This window comes from Panthera tigris, chromosome D3 (assembly GCF_018350195.1).
Source record: "Panthera tigris isolate Pti1 chromosome D3, P.tigris_Pti1_mat1.1, whole genome shotgun sequence".
NCBI lineage: Eukaryota > Metazoa > Chordata > Mammalia > Carnivora > Felidae > Panthera > Panthera tigris.
In genome coordinates, this window is record NC_056671.1 from 50,831,390 (window position 1) to 50,847,438 (window position 16,049).

The following is a 16,049-nucleotide window of genomic DNA, read 5'->3' on the forward strand; positions in this document are numbered from 1 at the left end:
AAAAAATAAATTAATTAATTAAACCCTTTGTTGGAATGCTTTACACTTACCACAGAATAAAAATTAAAATAACTTGTTACATAGTTAGTCATAAATACAGCCAAGTTCCTTGCCCATACACACAAGTGTTGTCTAAAACATGTAACATGCAACATCCTTGGTAGCAACTAGTCCCTGCCACCATTGTGCTTGGCTGAGTTCACAAATCTGTTGTAACCTGTCGCTTCCGTGCCACTTCTCTGACTCTCCTCTCTCTTGCTAAGCTTTGTTTCCTGGCAGTAATTAAGACCTTCGGCCACTGCCACAGCTACTGCTGCTGCTGGAACCACCACAGCCACCTTGGTTTCATGGTCTGGCAAAGTATTGGCCTCCACCACCATAGGGGCCAGAGTTTCTGCCTCCAAAATTTCCTCCTTTCATGGGTCCAAAATGTGAAGATGGACTGCTGTAATTGCCAGTATCATTATAGCTTCTGCTACCTCCAAAGTTGCTTATTACCAAATCCATTATAGCCATCCTCACTGCCACCATATCTACCAACACTTCAACTGCCGCCAAAGCCACCTTACCCACTGAAGTTTCCTTCATGACCCAAGTTGCCTTCCCGCGAAAACCACCTCCATGACCACCACTGAAGTTTCCAGAACTACTTCAACCTCTTTGGCTGAATTAAACCCTAGCCATCTCTTGCTAGAGCTATTCTGACTTTGCAGTTGTGGTCATTCACAGTATGGTATTTTTGAACGACAATCTTATCTACAGAGTCATGCTCATCAAATGTTACCAAAGCAAAGCCTCTCTTTTTGTCACTGCCTCTGTCAGTCATGATTTCAATCACTTTAATTTTCCCATACTGTTCAAAATAATCTCTTAGATGATGTTCTTCAGTGTCTTCTTTAATGCCACCAACAAAAATGTTTTTCACAGTTACTTGAGTACCGGGTCTTTGAGAATCTTCTCTTGAGACAGCCCTCTTTGGCTCTACAACTCTTCCATCCACCCTGTGTGGCCTTGCATTCATGGCTGCATCCACCTCTCCCACAGTGGCATATGTGACAAATCCAAAGAACTCTGGAGCACTTGGTGTTTGGATTACTCATTACCACACAGTCAGCAAGCATTCCCCATTGCTCGGAATGGCTCCTTAGACTCTTGTGGGTTGTTTCAAAGCTCAAACCTTCAGTGAAGAGCTTCCACAGCTGCTTATGCTCTTTGGTAAAGTTTGATTTAGACATGATGGTGGCGGGAAGGCAGACTTAACCATGCTTACTCAACGGTATCCATGTGCAGAAAGCCAAAAGCAGACATTATTAATATTACTGAAGAGCAGGGGGAGACTGCGTGGCTCAGTTGGTTAAGCGTCTGACTTCAGCTCAGGTCATGATCTTGCAGTTCACAGTCCGAGCTCCACATCAGGCTCTGTGCTGACAGCTCAGAGCCTGGAGTCTGCTTCAGATTCTGCGTCTCCTTCTGTCTCTGTACCTCCCCCATTCATGCTCTCTCTCTCTCTCTCTCTTTCAAAAATAAATAAACTTTAAAAAAATTACAAAAATATTAATGAAGGGAAGTTTACAAATTTTTAAATTTTTAGTTAATTTTTTTTAGGTCATTTTCCTTAAGAAATTTTGCCTACAATGAGATCACAAAGCTATTCTACTATGTTTTCTTCCAGGTGCTTTATACTTCACCTTTTAAATTTTAGGACTACCTCAAATCAATTAATCTAATTAAGCCCTCAACTGAATAAACCAATTGGTTAGATTAGTTGATTAAGCTCTCTAAATTCATGTTTGTGTGTAGTGTAAATAATGGTCAAAATTTGGGTGTTTCCTCCATATTGCTGTCTAGTTGATCTAGCACGATGTAATGAAAAGACTTTGCTTTTTTCACTGAGTTGCATTGAGAACTTTTAATTCCTTTTCTTCCCTTATTGCCATTGGCTATATTAGCAGTGCAATTCTGAATAGAAGTCATAAGACTGGGCATCTTGTTTTAACCTCAATTTCAGGGTAAAAACATTCAATATTTTACTGTGAGTGTTTGGGTTGGTTTTTTGTTTTTTGGGTTTTTTTTGCTATATTATAATGAGGTATAAATGACATACTGTAAACTGCATATAATACAAGGTACCATGTGGTACCAAAGTACCATGGACATATGTATATAGCTGTGAGGTCCTTAGTAAACATATCCATCACCCTCAAAAGTGTCTATGTAATCCATCCCTTCTATATCTTCCATACTTACTCCTAAGCAACTATAGATCTATTTTCTGTCAGTATTCATAAATTTGCGCTTTCTAGAATTTTATATAACTGGGGCAGTATTGTATATGATCTTTTTTTATCTGTATACTATCATCAACACAATTATATATAGCTCCATCCACATTGTTGCATGTATCAATAGTTCGTTGTTTTATTGATGAATAATATTCCATTATATGGATATACCATAATTTGTTCATCCATTGATCTTTTGATGAATATCCAGGTGCTTCCAATTTCGTTTTTATTATAAATAAAGCTGCTATGAACTTTCATGTATAAGTTTTGGTATGGATGTATGCTTTCTTTTCTCTTAGGTAAATGCCTAGTAGTTGAATGGTTAGGTCAGGTAGGTTTATGCTGAACTTCTTAAGAAACTTATCAGATCCTTATATCATCCCAATTTTATTATTATTTCCAAAAGGACTAAAGATTTGAATGTGGAATTATAACTTCAGAGGTTACAGAAGACAACATGGAGACTGTATAATCTTGGAGTGGGGAAATGACTTCTTTAAACAAGATATAGAGAGCCTAAAGCATAAGTTAAAAGTTTGAGCCTTTTCCTTGCATTAAAATGAAAAACAGTCTATTAATCAGAACACTAAAAGTTAATCACAAAGTTGAAGAAGATATCTGTGTAGTGTGCACACACACCCACACCCACACAAATATATATCTACAATAGATTATAATCTATATCATATATAATAAATTATTACAGAAGATATAAAAATAATTCATACACATGGCAAAGCAAAAGATAAACCAACTAATGGTCAAAATATTTTGACAGGCACTTCAAAGAAGAGGATATATGAATGTCCTCCACCAAAAGTGTTAAAAAATATTAACTGGCAAATTGGTATTGAAAAACTACAATAAAATGAAATTTCATCATCAAATTGGCAAAAAATAAAATGTCAAGAATATAAAATTTTGATGAGGATGTAGAGAAACTAAGACTGCTAATGAGAATATAAATTAGAGCAATCACTTTGAAAAATAAATTAGTACAGTCTCATAAAGCTGAAGATGAGCATAGACACTATTCCAAGAATCCATCCTAGGAATTTACCCTGGATAAAACTTCAGCATGTGCACCAGAAGACATACCAAAGAATATTCATGGCAGCATTGTTTGTAAAAACAAATTGAAGCAAAACACAACTCCTCAAAACAAGATGTTATCAATAGGAGAATAATGCATTTAACAGTAGTCCTACAAAGAATGCTACACAGAAATGAAAATAAATGAAATGCATCTATATATATAAAGGTCTCAGAAATATAAAATGTAGTAAAAATGCAAGCCACTTGGCTTACACAGCTAATACCATTTATAAAAATATCAGAAAAATAAAAAAAACTAAATAAGTGATAAAGTATACAAAGCCTTGCATCCTTGTATGTATTTAATATGTAATATGTATATGATATAAAACATATTATACTTTAATATAATATATAAAATGTTTAAGTTGTATGTAGTATAATATATATTATATAATTATTTGATATTATACACAAATTATATAATTTAATATATTAAATATAAATATATATTAAATTTATATATTTTTAATCTATATTTATTTATAGATTTACTTAGTTTATATTTATTTAAATATAGATTAAAAATAGATTAAAAATAAAAATAGATTAAAATGAAGACAATGGAGTAATTTTTTTCAAAATTTCAAGGAAAATTTAAACATAGATTATTATATATGGCTAAATTCCTATGTAAATATGAGAGTGAAGTAAATATTCTCAGTGAAAATGCTTTAGAATTTTCATCACAAAAAAAGTCTGTTTTTGAAAATAGCAATCTTGAAGGAAGCATTTCAACAATAAAGAAAGTTGTCTACATTAGGAATACTAAGCCATGGCTATTAAGCATGACTTAAAAGTAGAGAAATTTGTTACAAAATAAATGAAGTAGAATTATATGTAGAAAAACAAGTAAATTTCAAGTTCTTAACCCCAAGTGAAGCAAATTAGGACTAAGAATGATAATGAATAGAATAATGAATATGCTCACCTAATACCACGTAAAAAGAGTGCATGATCTTCAAGTGTTAATATATATTGTACTAACCATATGTAAGAATGTGCTAAATTCTTTAGTGTGTATGTCTGTTGGCATGAGAAAAATCAAGGAGGAAAAAAGCATCAAGATGGCAGGAGAGTATCACAGGTGTGGAAGACAGAGAAAAGGAAAGAAGTCTTGTGTGCCCATGAAATGAGTTAATCACACTCAATTATGTGTATCTTAAGTTAAAAATAGCCAGTGGAATAATGAATCTATGGAGATGGACAATGAGCAAGTAAAAGAGAAGCAAGATATCACATGGAAAATTAATCAGGCCACATGATGAGAAGCCTTACTTGCCTTAGGGCAAATGGGATTCAGTGGATTTTTTTGAAGGAGAAGTAAGGTGTAGAGTCTCATTTTAATAAAAATCACTCCTTTGTGACATGGAGAAAGTCTTATAAGATATGAGAAAAGAGCTTAGGGCGAAACTCCGGGAACAACAAATTTAAAGGCTAGATGAGACAGAAGAGGCTTTGAGAAACAAAGAGAGGTGAGCGTAAAGGTCTGAGAGTGGGAGGAACAAAGGACAGGATGGGGTTCCCTGGGTTAAGGGTGCTTTCAGGGCAGAGAATGATCAACAATGTGCCTGGTGCCTCAGAAACATAAGGGCTGTTTTTGGACCTTCAGATTTTGTAGTTAGAAGGCTATGGGTGAATTCTTCCCCTGCAGTTTCACTGTTTTGATGTGGAAGCCTTATTTTGTGATTCAGTGTGTTAAAAAGGAAGAAAAGGTCCAAAATAGAGTCACTAGCGCTAAGCCCGCATCACCAAACCAAGGCTCAATACCTAACCTAATTCAGCTTCAGCTTTCCCCAGGAATGTACTCTTAACCTGTCAGTTTGGAATTTTCTGGTCAGCACCAGTGAGGCACTGCCTCATAGGCCCTCCCTATTCCCCAAAGGTAGCTGAGGTAATCTGCTCTTTCCTTATCCCTTCCAGTTTGTATAGCTCCTTGGAGTTCCTTCCAGCTTGCTAGATGAGATGCTGCCCACTTCCTGAGTTGTAGAATAAAGCCTATTAAATTATCCAATTTATTCAGCTGAATTTTATTTTTTAATAGATGGAAGTGGGATTTGAAGAAGTAGCCATGGTAAATAGAATAAATTTAGTTTTATCTGAAAGCAAGAGGCAGAGGGAGGAAGCGATTCAAGGGTAAAGGAAATTGAAGGTAATAACTTGCTGTTTTAAAATAGAATTTCCTACTTATTCCCAGAGTACATTTTTTAAAAGTCTGAAGAATTCATTGTGTTTGCCTTGCTAATGAGAAATTTAAGTATTTATCTTTGGATGTAATCTCAACTAGCTGATGAGCTCTTGGAGGCCATGGATTATATTTTATTCATTATTTTAATCCCCATAGCATGTGATTTCTACATGTCTAAAAATCAAGAACTTGAAAAATTTTAACTCATCACCATATAGTATTTCATCTTTAAAATGATTCTCAAGTATTTTATCTTCTCTTTGTTTTCAATGTTTATTTATTTTGAGGGGTAGCAAGTGAGGGAGGGGCAGAGAGAGAGAGAGAGAGAGAGAGAGAGAATCCCAAGTAGGCTCCATGCTGTCATGGGGCTTGATCTCATGAACTGTGAAATCATGACCTGAGCTGAAATCAAGAGTCCCCAAAGTAATAATTTCCAGGTGATAATTTCCAAAGAAAATTAAAATTTATATTTATTCATAAACACTTTTACCAAGGATGTTCAGCACACCTTTGTGTGTAATAACAGTAAAAGAAAAAAAAAATGGAAACAACACAACACAAAATGTATATTAACACAAGATTAGGTCAATGCATTCTGGTATATTTATACAAAGGCACAGTATCCAGCAATAACTGAGCCACCCAGGTGTCCCTCAAGTATTTTACCTTGAGTAGCAAATCTTGTTGGTAGTAAAGTGTGGCCTACCCCAAGTACATCTTTCCAATGAGAGGCAGCACAGTATAGAGCAGTGGTTTCCAAAGTGTGGTCCCCTCCTGGGAACCTGTTAGAAATGCAAACTCATGGGGCCCTATCTAGACACAGTGAGTAGAAACTCTGGGGCCTGGGCCCAGCAGTCTGTTTTCTTTCAACCCCTGGAGTTGATTCTAACTCGCCCTACCATTTGAAGACCACCCATGAAAAGCAACAGCAACAGCAACAGCAACAAAAAATCCTTGGATTTAACCAAACCTGTTTGTCACATACAACCACATGCAGTCAGTGTGTTATTAAGAACTCTAGAATGGAGTTTCCTTAAGCAAGGGGTGAGGGGGGTGGGGGCACCTTGAAGAGTCATGATGAGAAGCCAGTGACACAGTGGGTGGAAGCATTTATTCTACTCTCTGCTACAATGTCGATATTCAATGTGTATTTTCCTTAAATGTGTATTTAAGATACAATGTATTGCTATTATGCAATTATGTTGTCCTAGAGAAATTTAGAAATAACATGGTTAAAAGTTGGGGCGGGGGGAGTATGGGAATTGATGTAAGCTGAGCATTTACTTTCATCTGGCAATTGTCCTGGGTTTTTTCCTAGTGTCATCTACGTTTGAAACAAGGTCTGTTTCACTTCAAAGTCTATTTTATTTTTAGCATCAGTCCAGGTACCTTTGTGCCAAGAATGAGTTCATTAATTCCAAAAACAAACAAAACAAAAAGATTTCTATAAGGAATTCCAGATTTTCACTTCAAAACGTCAAATTCTTTATTTTTAAACAGGGGTGCATTTAGGGATGGGGGCAGAAATATGCTATAGCAAATGCTCTAATAGCAAATTTCTAAATAAGGAAGATATATCTCATATTTGGGGAAAATAAAGGCACTGATGCTTGTTTGCCCTGTAAATGCGTTTTATTATCTGGAGAGGAATCGAAAGATAAAGGGATCAATCACAGGGAAAGGCATGCATTTTTCAGAGCTTTGTCTCTTTCTATTGTTCAGCTTTAGCAAGAGTATTAAAACAGCTCCCTATAAACAGCACTTATTCATACTGTTCACACTTTCATATAGCTTTCTCCCATCCTCTATCTTTAAATGCAAGGTCAGCTCTGTACTGTTATGAAGAAAACTGTTTTGGAATCACACCTCCCCCTCTCTTTCATGCCTCAGATATAACTCTGAGCCCTGTTCTTGAATTGACATACATTTAAAAACAATTCAGTCATGGACTGATCAGCTGATCTAGTGACACAGACCACAGCTTGCTCTTGCCATTGTTTCTTTGTTGCTGGTGGGCTTTTGTTTGAATCCTGCAGCATCAGCCCTGACTGCAATAATTGATTGACTGAGCTATGCCACGGGGCACAACATAACCAAGGAAGAAAAATATGAACAGTTAGCGAAAGAAGCCCTGGGAAAAGACATAAATAAAGGTAGTGTGCCCAAATACTGCAGTGTTTGTAGAATCCTCACCGAGGCAAGGAAACCAGGTGACGGTATCTTTATTTTAATGTTTGGGAGGTGAATTCAAGGAGAGACATTGTGTTCCAAGAGGCCTGGTAAGCCTTCAGGTGATCATTTCCTAAGCTAATGGGACAAACACACCCACATATAGATAAATTCTGAACCTCAATGGCCTTTACAGTTTGTACTTCTTAGATAATATGGTAAGGAATATTTTAGAAAAGTCTATGGTAGACAATAGCCATCAAGTCAATAAATACAGACTGGCTACATCTCTGGTAACATTAGCATATAAATCCATTTGTGTGAACCATTCAGAACTCAGCATTTAGCCTTTTCCATGAATTTGAATAAGACTTACTAAAATCCTTTAAACTTTCAGTGAGGTTTGTGTGTACCTGAGGAAATCACAGCCTTTTAAAAATCTCAGGATGGGAAAGCACCTTAAAGGTCAGATTACCCCGTTACCTTGTAATGAGTTGTTTGGGAAAACGCAGTGTTATCAAGTTATGTCTATGGTAAACTCACACACAGTTGCTAATTGGGCAGAAGCTTAGCATCTGAGGCACTTTAATTGATGACAATTCATAGAGCAAGTTTCAGACAAAATTATTTAAACAGTGAAAAAGATCATTTTGAGCTCTCTGCCTTTTGCAAGAGGACACAGAGTTATTATTGTATTGAATGAGGAGATTTCTTTAAAATGTTCTTGTTTATACCTAAGTGGGCTGGTTTCTGAAGATTTTTCTTCCATCCTCCCATTTTTCCTTCCTTTTTTCTATTCTCTCGCTATCCCTCCTTCCTTCTTTTCTACAAGATAAAAGCCAGGTAAAAGTTAATTACGGAACTCATCTCAGGAATTGTTTACAAACACACCTAATAAAGCTATTTAGTCTAAAATATGAGGAGAGAGAGTTGGCTGGGTAAGACTGCTTTACATAAGAATTTCACAGGATTTGTGTGTGGGTATAGTCCACTGGGAGACTGAGAAGAGCCCAGAAAAATTGCTTTGAAATATCTACCTGTGAAGACCTGGGTCAATTAAGCATCTGGCTCTTGATTTTGGCTCAGGTGATGATCTCACGGTTTGTGAGTTCGAGGCCCACATCAGGCTCTGTGCTGACAGAGCCTGCTTGGGATTTTCTCTTTCTTCCTCTCTCTCTGCCTCTCCCCCCCCATCTTAAATAAATAAACTTAAAAAGGGGAGAGAAATACCTACGTGTGAAGAATTCCCAAAGACTAAGATAGTTACAGATTTTGACCAGTGATATTTCAAAATTTAAAAATGTTTGCTGTAATATAATGCCTTTCTATTTCATCAAGATTTTAATAAAGTATGAAATCATCTTTTGTTAAGTGGTTAAGTGGGGTTGAATGAAGAAAAAAACAAACAAAAATCTGGGCTTTATCTCTGTTAACACAGTGCAGAACCAAAACCTACAGATAATGAGAAATGATTGAGATCAAGATCTTAGCAGATTTTACATTTATTGAGGAAAAGGGTCAAACATTGTGTTATGGACTTCCATCAAGTTTTTCCCTATACTCTATAAAGAGGGATGATTATTTTCCTTATATTCTACAGTGAGAAATTAGAAACATAAAGAAATTAAGTCATATCCAGAAAGGCACATGGGTAGTAAGTAATGTGAATGTGCTTCAAGCCAGGGGAGTCTGACATCAAACACAAAAAATAGATAAAATGATAAATTTAGAATAGAAAGGAAAAGAAAAGAAAAGAGAAGAGAGAGAAGAGAAGAAAAAAAAGAGAAAAGAAAAAAAAAAGAAAAGAAGAGAAAAGATAGAATAAATGAATGAATTGTGGACTAAATGTTTATGTTCCTGAGAGATTCATATGTTGAAACCATAGTTCTCTAACACATTAGACATTAGGCTTTAAGAAGTGGGGCCTCTGGGAGGTGATTAGGATTACAGGAGGTCTTGAGAGTAGAGGCCCAATAAATGGGATTAGGGTCCTTAAAGGAGTCATTAAAGAGCTTGCTTCCCCTTTCTGCTCTCCACCGTGTGAGGACACAATGAGAAGTCAGCAGTCTGTATCCCAGAAGAATGCTGTCACCAAAATTCAACCCTGTTGAATTGATCTTGGACTTGATCTTGGACTTCCAAGAAATAAATTCTTGGAACTCCGGAACTCTGAGAACTCTGGGTTCTGAGAACCCTCGAACTCTGAGAAATAAATTTCTGTTGTTTATAAGCCACCTTGTCTACATTATTTTGTTATAGCATCCTAAACTTGGATAGATAATAAACAGATAGTTATTTGTTAAATATTTTTTCCAAATAAAATGTTATTCTGATTTCATAAAATTAGGATTAATATGTGTTATAGATACATAATGCATTTTTAAAACATAGACATTATGTGCTCTGTAATATAACTGCTCCCACCTGGAGTGGTGGTTTAATGACTAACTTAATCTTTATAGTTCTGACATATTGTATTATTAATTCACAAAAAGAAGTGGTAATGAATTTAAAAGGCCTTTGTTTGCTAAGATGAATCCAAATTGTGTAATAGTAAGAGGTACTATTTCTTCAATCTGTAGTATGTAACTTGGGCCCTAATTACATGTCTGCCAATCTGTTTTGGTCCTAGGATGAGATTTCATTCCTTAAATGCTAAATCAATGATTACAAAAGGAATATGGAAATTGCAAAGACATGCATTTTTTTAAGTTTACTTATTTTTGAGAGAGAGAGCTCATGCACATGTGCAGTGGGGGAGGGGCAGAGAGAGAGGGAGAGAGAGAGGATCCCAACAGGCTCTGCACTGTCAGAGTGAAGCCCAATGTGGGGCTGAAACTCATGAACCTTGAGATCATGACCTAAGCTGAAATCAAGAGTTGGACACCTAACTGACTGAGCCACTCAGGCACCCCAGTATGTTCATTTATTGATCACGTGGCTCTCAGAAGTGTTTTGGTAGTCTAAAGTAAAAGGTTTATCTATTGACTTTTTCTTGGTTTTGTTTTTAATATCTTTTATTTTTCTGCTCCCAGGTGCTATACACATTGAAAGTCTTAGCTTTTTACAAATTCATGTTCTTTACTAAAGGAATTAGAAATAGTTTACTTTAAGAATCAACTCCAAAAAAGTCAGTAGATACGATTTAACTTCAAAGAAATTTTATTAAAGTAAAAAGAGAGATGTAAAGTGGCATAAACAATGTAATCTTATTACTTGAAAATAAGTACTTAATTATGCTTCTAGCAGAGATGAAAATACAATAACTGGATTTATCTTCTTTCTTGAAACAATTAAGAAACAGGAATAAAATACATATAATAACATTCTCAAGCCATTGGACATCAAAAATGAAGGCCAGGAATTTCTGAGAGGACACAAACAAGGAGATACCTGTCATCTCCACGGTTAAATGCCTATGAAAAATGTCCAGGCCATGAAGTAGAGCCATTAGAGGTGAACAGAGCAGGCCAGAGTCAGAGACTAGCCATCTCCCTGAGTTGAAAGGACTAAGCTAGGTATTCAGGGAAGCCAAGAAGGCTAGAGTTCATTGGCCAGAGTATGGGAGAAGAGAGACTAAAATAGAAAGTGGAGATTTGCAGTGTTCTTTCCAGTATTTAGTTGAGTACTGATTAGCATTTACACATCAGGAAAATGCCTGAGGCTGGGAAAGAACCACATGGAAAGACTGAGGGAATGCTAACTCCAGCTCATACAAAGCTGGGAATAGTGCCTGCTCCCTAAGCCACATTAGATGGACATTCTTATAATTCAGGAGGTGTTGGTTAGACTATTGAGAATGGTTTTGTCTTCTGAAAGAGAGTAGTTAGTCCTAGACTAATATATAATATGTAATTAGAAGGAGAGGCAGAAAAATATTAGAAGAAGTAATAGGCCACAATTTTTAACCTTTGATAAAAGTTGTTATGTGCATGTGAAGTAACACAGTATCACTTTCACATATATTCAGTTAACTTGCAAATGAATACAATAAATCCATGACAAATAAAATGAAATTTTATGAAAATTTTTAATTAATGAGCAAAAAATGTTATAAAATTTAATCATAAAAATGGACAATCCAAAAGAAGAAAGAAAGGAAAAAAAGATATAGAAAAATAAACAAATAGAAAAGTGATAGATTTAAATACAATTATATCAATAATCATATTAAATATAAATGTCCTGAATATCTCAATTAAAAGGCAGAGATTGTTAGATTGGATAGAAATGCAAGACCCAACTCTCCGTGTATCCTACAACAAATCTAGTTTAAACATAAAGTATAAATAGTTGAAAAGGAAAGGAAACGAAAGGAAAGGAAATGAAAGGAAAGAAAGGAAAAAAAAAATATGGACCATCCCAAAGCTGATCATGAACACTGGAGTGACTGTATTGATATAGACATTGCCAATCTCAAAATAAAGACTATTCCAGGGTTAAAGAAAGAAATTTCGTAAGAGTATATAAGCATCCTAAATGTTTATGCACCAAATAACACAGCTTCAAAGTATATGAAGCAATAACTGATAGAATGTAAATAAATAAATAAATAAAATCAAAGATTTAAAACCTCTCCCTAAGTAATCAAGAAAAGAGAGAAAAAAATAGTAAGATAACATAGACTTGACTACTATAGACCAACATGATCTGATGGGTATTATAGAATACTCCACTCAACAAGAGCAGAATATACATCCTTTTAAATTGCCAGAAAGTATGTATAAGTAAACCACATTTGGGACATAGAAAAATTCTCAGTAGATTTTTAAAAATTTAAGATATATGGGGGCACCTGGGTGGCTCAGTTAAGCTTCTGACTCTTGATTTTGGCTCATGTCATGACTCATAGTTCCTGAAATCGAGTCCCACGTTGGGCTCTGTGCTGATGGTGTGGAGTCTGCTTAGGATTCTCTCTCTCTCTCTCTCTCTCTCTCTCTCTCTCTCTCTCTCTCTTTTAAGCACACACTCCCTCTCTCCCTCTCAAAATAAATAAACACTTTGAAAAAATTTAAGACATAGTAAGTTGCCTGACCATAATAAACTTAATTAGAAATCAACAATAACATAAGATTTCTGAAAGTCCTCAAATGATTGGAAGTTTAATAACACCATTTTCTATAACCCATAAGTCAAAGAACTCAAAGGGAAGTTAGAAAGTATTTTTGAATGTAATGAAATTGAAAACACAACATATCAAAATTTATGTGATACAGGTAAAGTAGAAATTAGAGGGAAAATTATTTTTTTTATTTATTTAAAAAAAATTTTTAATGTTTATTTATTTTTGAGAGAGAAACACAGATTGTGAGCAAGGGAGGGGCAGAGAGAGAGGGAGACACAGAATCGGAGGCAGGCTCCAGGCTGTGAAGTGTGCACCAAGCCCATCCCAGGGCCAAACTCAAGAACCGCCAGATCGTGACCTGAGCCAAAGTCTGATGCTTAAACAAACAAGCCACCCAGGCACCCCTATTTTTTTAATTTTTTAAAAAATATGTATTTATTTTGAGAGAGAGATTGATAGAGCATGAGTGGAGGAACGGCAGAGAGAGAGGGAGAGAACAAGTGCCAAGCTGGCACTGCACTGTCAGAGCAGAGCCTGACTCAGGGCTCAAACCCATGTATCATGAGATCATGACCTGAACCAAAATGAAGAGTCAGACACTTAACTGACTGGGCCATTCAGATGCCGCTAGAGGGAAATTTATAACACTAAACACCTAACAGAATAAAAGAAGTCTCCAATCATTGACCTAGGCATCTAATTTAAAAGCAAGAAAAAAAAAGAGTAAACAAAACCAAAATACTCAATACAATTAAATTGAAGATCAGAGTGAAAATCAGTGAAACTGAAAACAAAACCTACACAAAAAATAGAGAAACTTAATGAAATCAAAACTTGGTTCTTTAAAATAAAATCAATAATATTGATAACTGTCTGGCCAGACTGATCAAGAAAAAACAGAGAAAGTGTATGAATCATCAATGTTAATAATGAAAGATGGGGTGCCTGGGTGGCTCAGTTGGTTGAGCATGGACTTTGGCTCAGGTCTCACAGTTTGTGAGTTCGAGCCCTGCATTGGGCGCACTGCTGTCAGTACAGAGCCTGCTTCGGGTCCTCTGTCCCCCTCTCTCTTTGACCTTCCCCTGCTTCTGCTCCCTCTCTCAAAAATAAATAAATCATTAAAAAATAAGAATGAAACAAGTGATTTTACTACATATTCTAATATTACAAAGCATAATATAGAAATCTTTAAAAACATTCAAATACCTATATATTTTTTTTTATAAAATGGACAAATTTCTTGCAGGAGACAAATTACCAAAGTCCATCCAAGAATAAATCAGTAATCTGAATAGCACTATACCTATGAGATACACTGAATTTATAGCTTAAAATTTTTAACAAAAAAAAAAAAATAACAAAACCTCTTGGCTGAGGTGGTGTCTCACTACAATGTCTCCCAAATAGTACCAATTTTAGCCAAACGTCCCCCCCAGAATTGAAGAGGAAGCAATCTAACTCAATTCATTATGTGCAAACTGCATTACTTTCATACCAAAACGAGATGGAGATATTCCAAGAAAAAATGTATATATCAAAATTCCTCATGTATATAAATGCAAAAAAAGGCGAAAACTTCAGACAATAAAATGCAACAATGTATAAAGCTGAAGAAAAAATCCCTTTCATGATAAAAAAAATGTTTTAGCAAACTAAGAAGAAAAGTTTCTCAATCTTATAAAGGATGTCGAAAAATCCTACAGCTAATGTCATCCTTAATGAGGAAACATTAATTGTTTTCCTCCTAAGATTAGTGTGTTTGCTGTCTCCACTTGTAAAAATTGTACTGGGGCTTCTAGTCGGTACGATAAAGCAATTAACATAAATAAGTGTCATTCGGATTGGAAATAAAGAAGTAAACTTGTCTTTATGTACTTCAAAAGTGATCATTTATATAGAAAATCATATGGAATCTACAAAAGTACTAAGTAGGAAGTGACTTTAGGAAGGATGCAGTACAAAAGACTGATGGAGTTGTGACAGATAGCGAATCAGTAATTGGTTGTGCATGGCCGAGCAAGAAGCGATGGGAGAGAGAAACTCTGAGGGATGTGAGGCAACTTTGGAGGTGAGGACGTGTTTATTGTTTTGACTACATTGATGTTTTCAGAGGCATACATGTATGTGCAAACTAGTCAGATTGTTCAGTCCAAATATGTCCAGACTAAATTCAGAGGTTGCCACCATACTTAGATGGAGAGTTCTATGGCATCTACCCCTTAGTTCAGCATGTTTATTAAAACTTTAGGAAAGAGGGGTTGAGAGTACATTTCATTACCTTGCTAAGGGTAATTAACCTGTAATCCAGGAAAATATGTCTGGATTTGGTAAATGCAGGCATTGAGATATAGATATAGGTAGACTTTTGAAATAGGTTTAAACATGATATTCATGTCCCAAAGTTGTGAAAATTAAAGAAGTTAATGCCATTCAAGTATTTAGAATATTAGCTATCCCAAGGTCAGTCTTCAAATTCTAGATGTTATTTTTGATCAGCTTGGTTCCTTTATGTGTTCATAGCAATTTTTAAATATTTATAATAAATATTTTAAAGGATTTTTCATCTCCTCTTAATCCAACTTTATCCACTTGGTTGATAGTAGTCTTAACCGTCTGTCTCAAAATTAGTATTGTAATATACTAAATGTACCTAAGTAATCTGGAGAATGTATCTTTTATATTATCTATTGTTAATAAATTATTTTGATTGCTAAAATTTTCCTTTGAGATTCTATTCACCTTATTGCCTTTCTACTTATAGAAGTTTCAAATTTCAAACGAGTTTTGGTATAAATTTAGAACCTTAGACTCTCTCAAGATAGTAGATAATTATATGGCTGAAGTTTAGTTTTTTTAATGCAGATATACTATATTCACAGTACAGTGAGAGAAGAGAAATTGATCCAGAAAACTTTACCAAACCTAGTTCAAAATATTGTTTCATCATTTTTATTCCCTATTTGTCTTAATATTTTTCATTATGTGGTGTTGGAAGAGATCATCTGTAAATAATGCAAATATTTATTTATAATATATAACCAATCAGGAAGCAAGAGAATAAATATCTATAGCTTTAGTCACTACTTGAAAATTAAATGTTATATTGGTAAGATGATTATCTATAGGAAAGTTTGATAAGCGTCTTACTAAATGAAGAAATAAATATATTTTGCCTCTCTGCCTATTTTTCTTTCTCTCTCTCTCTGTGTATACATGCATATACCTACATATACACACATGTACTCAT

At 35.1% G+C, this 16,049-nt stretch overlaps 1 pseudogene; it reads right to left on the reverse strand.

Annotated features, from left to right (window-relative positions):
• Nucleotides 1-282: 282 nt before the first annotated feature.
• LOC102949060 lies at nucleotides 283-1,235 on the reverse strand (annotated as a pseudogene).
• Between the last annotated feature and the right edge of the window lie 14,814 nt (nucleotides 1,236-16,049).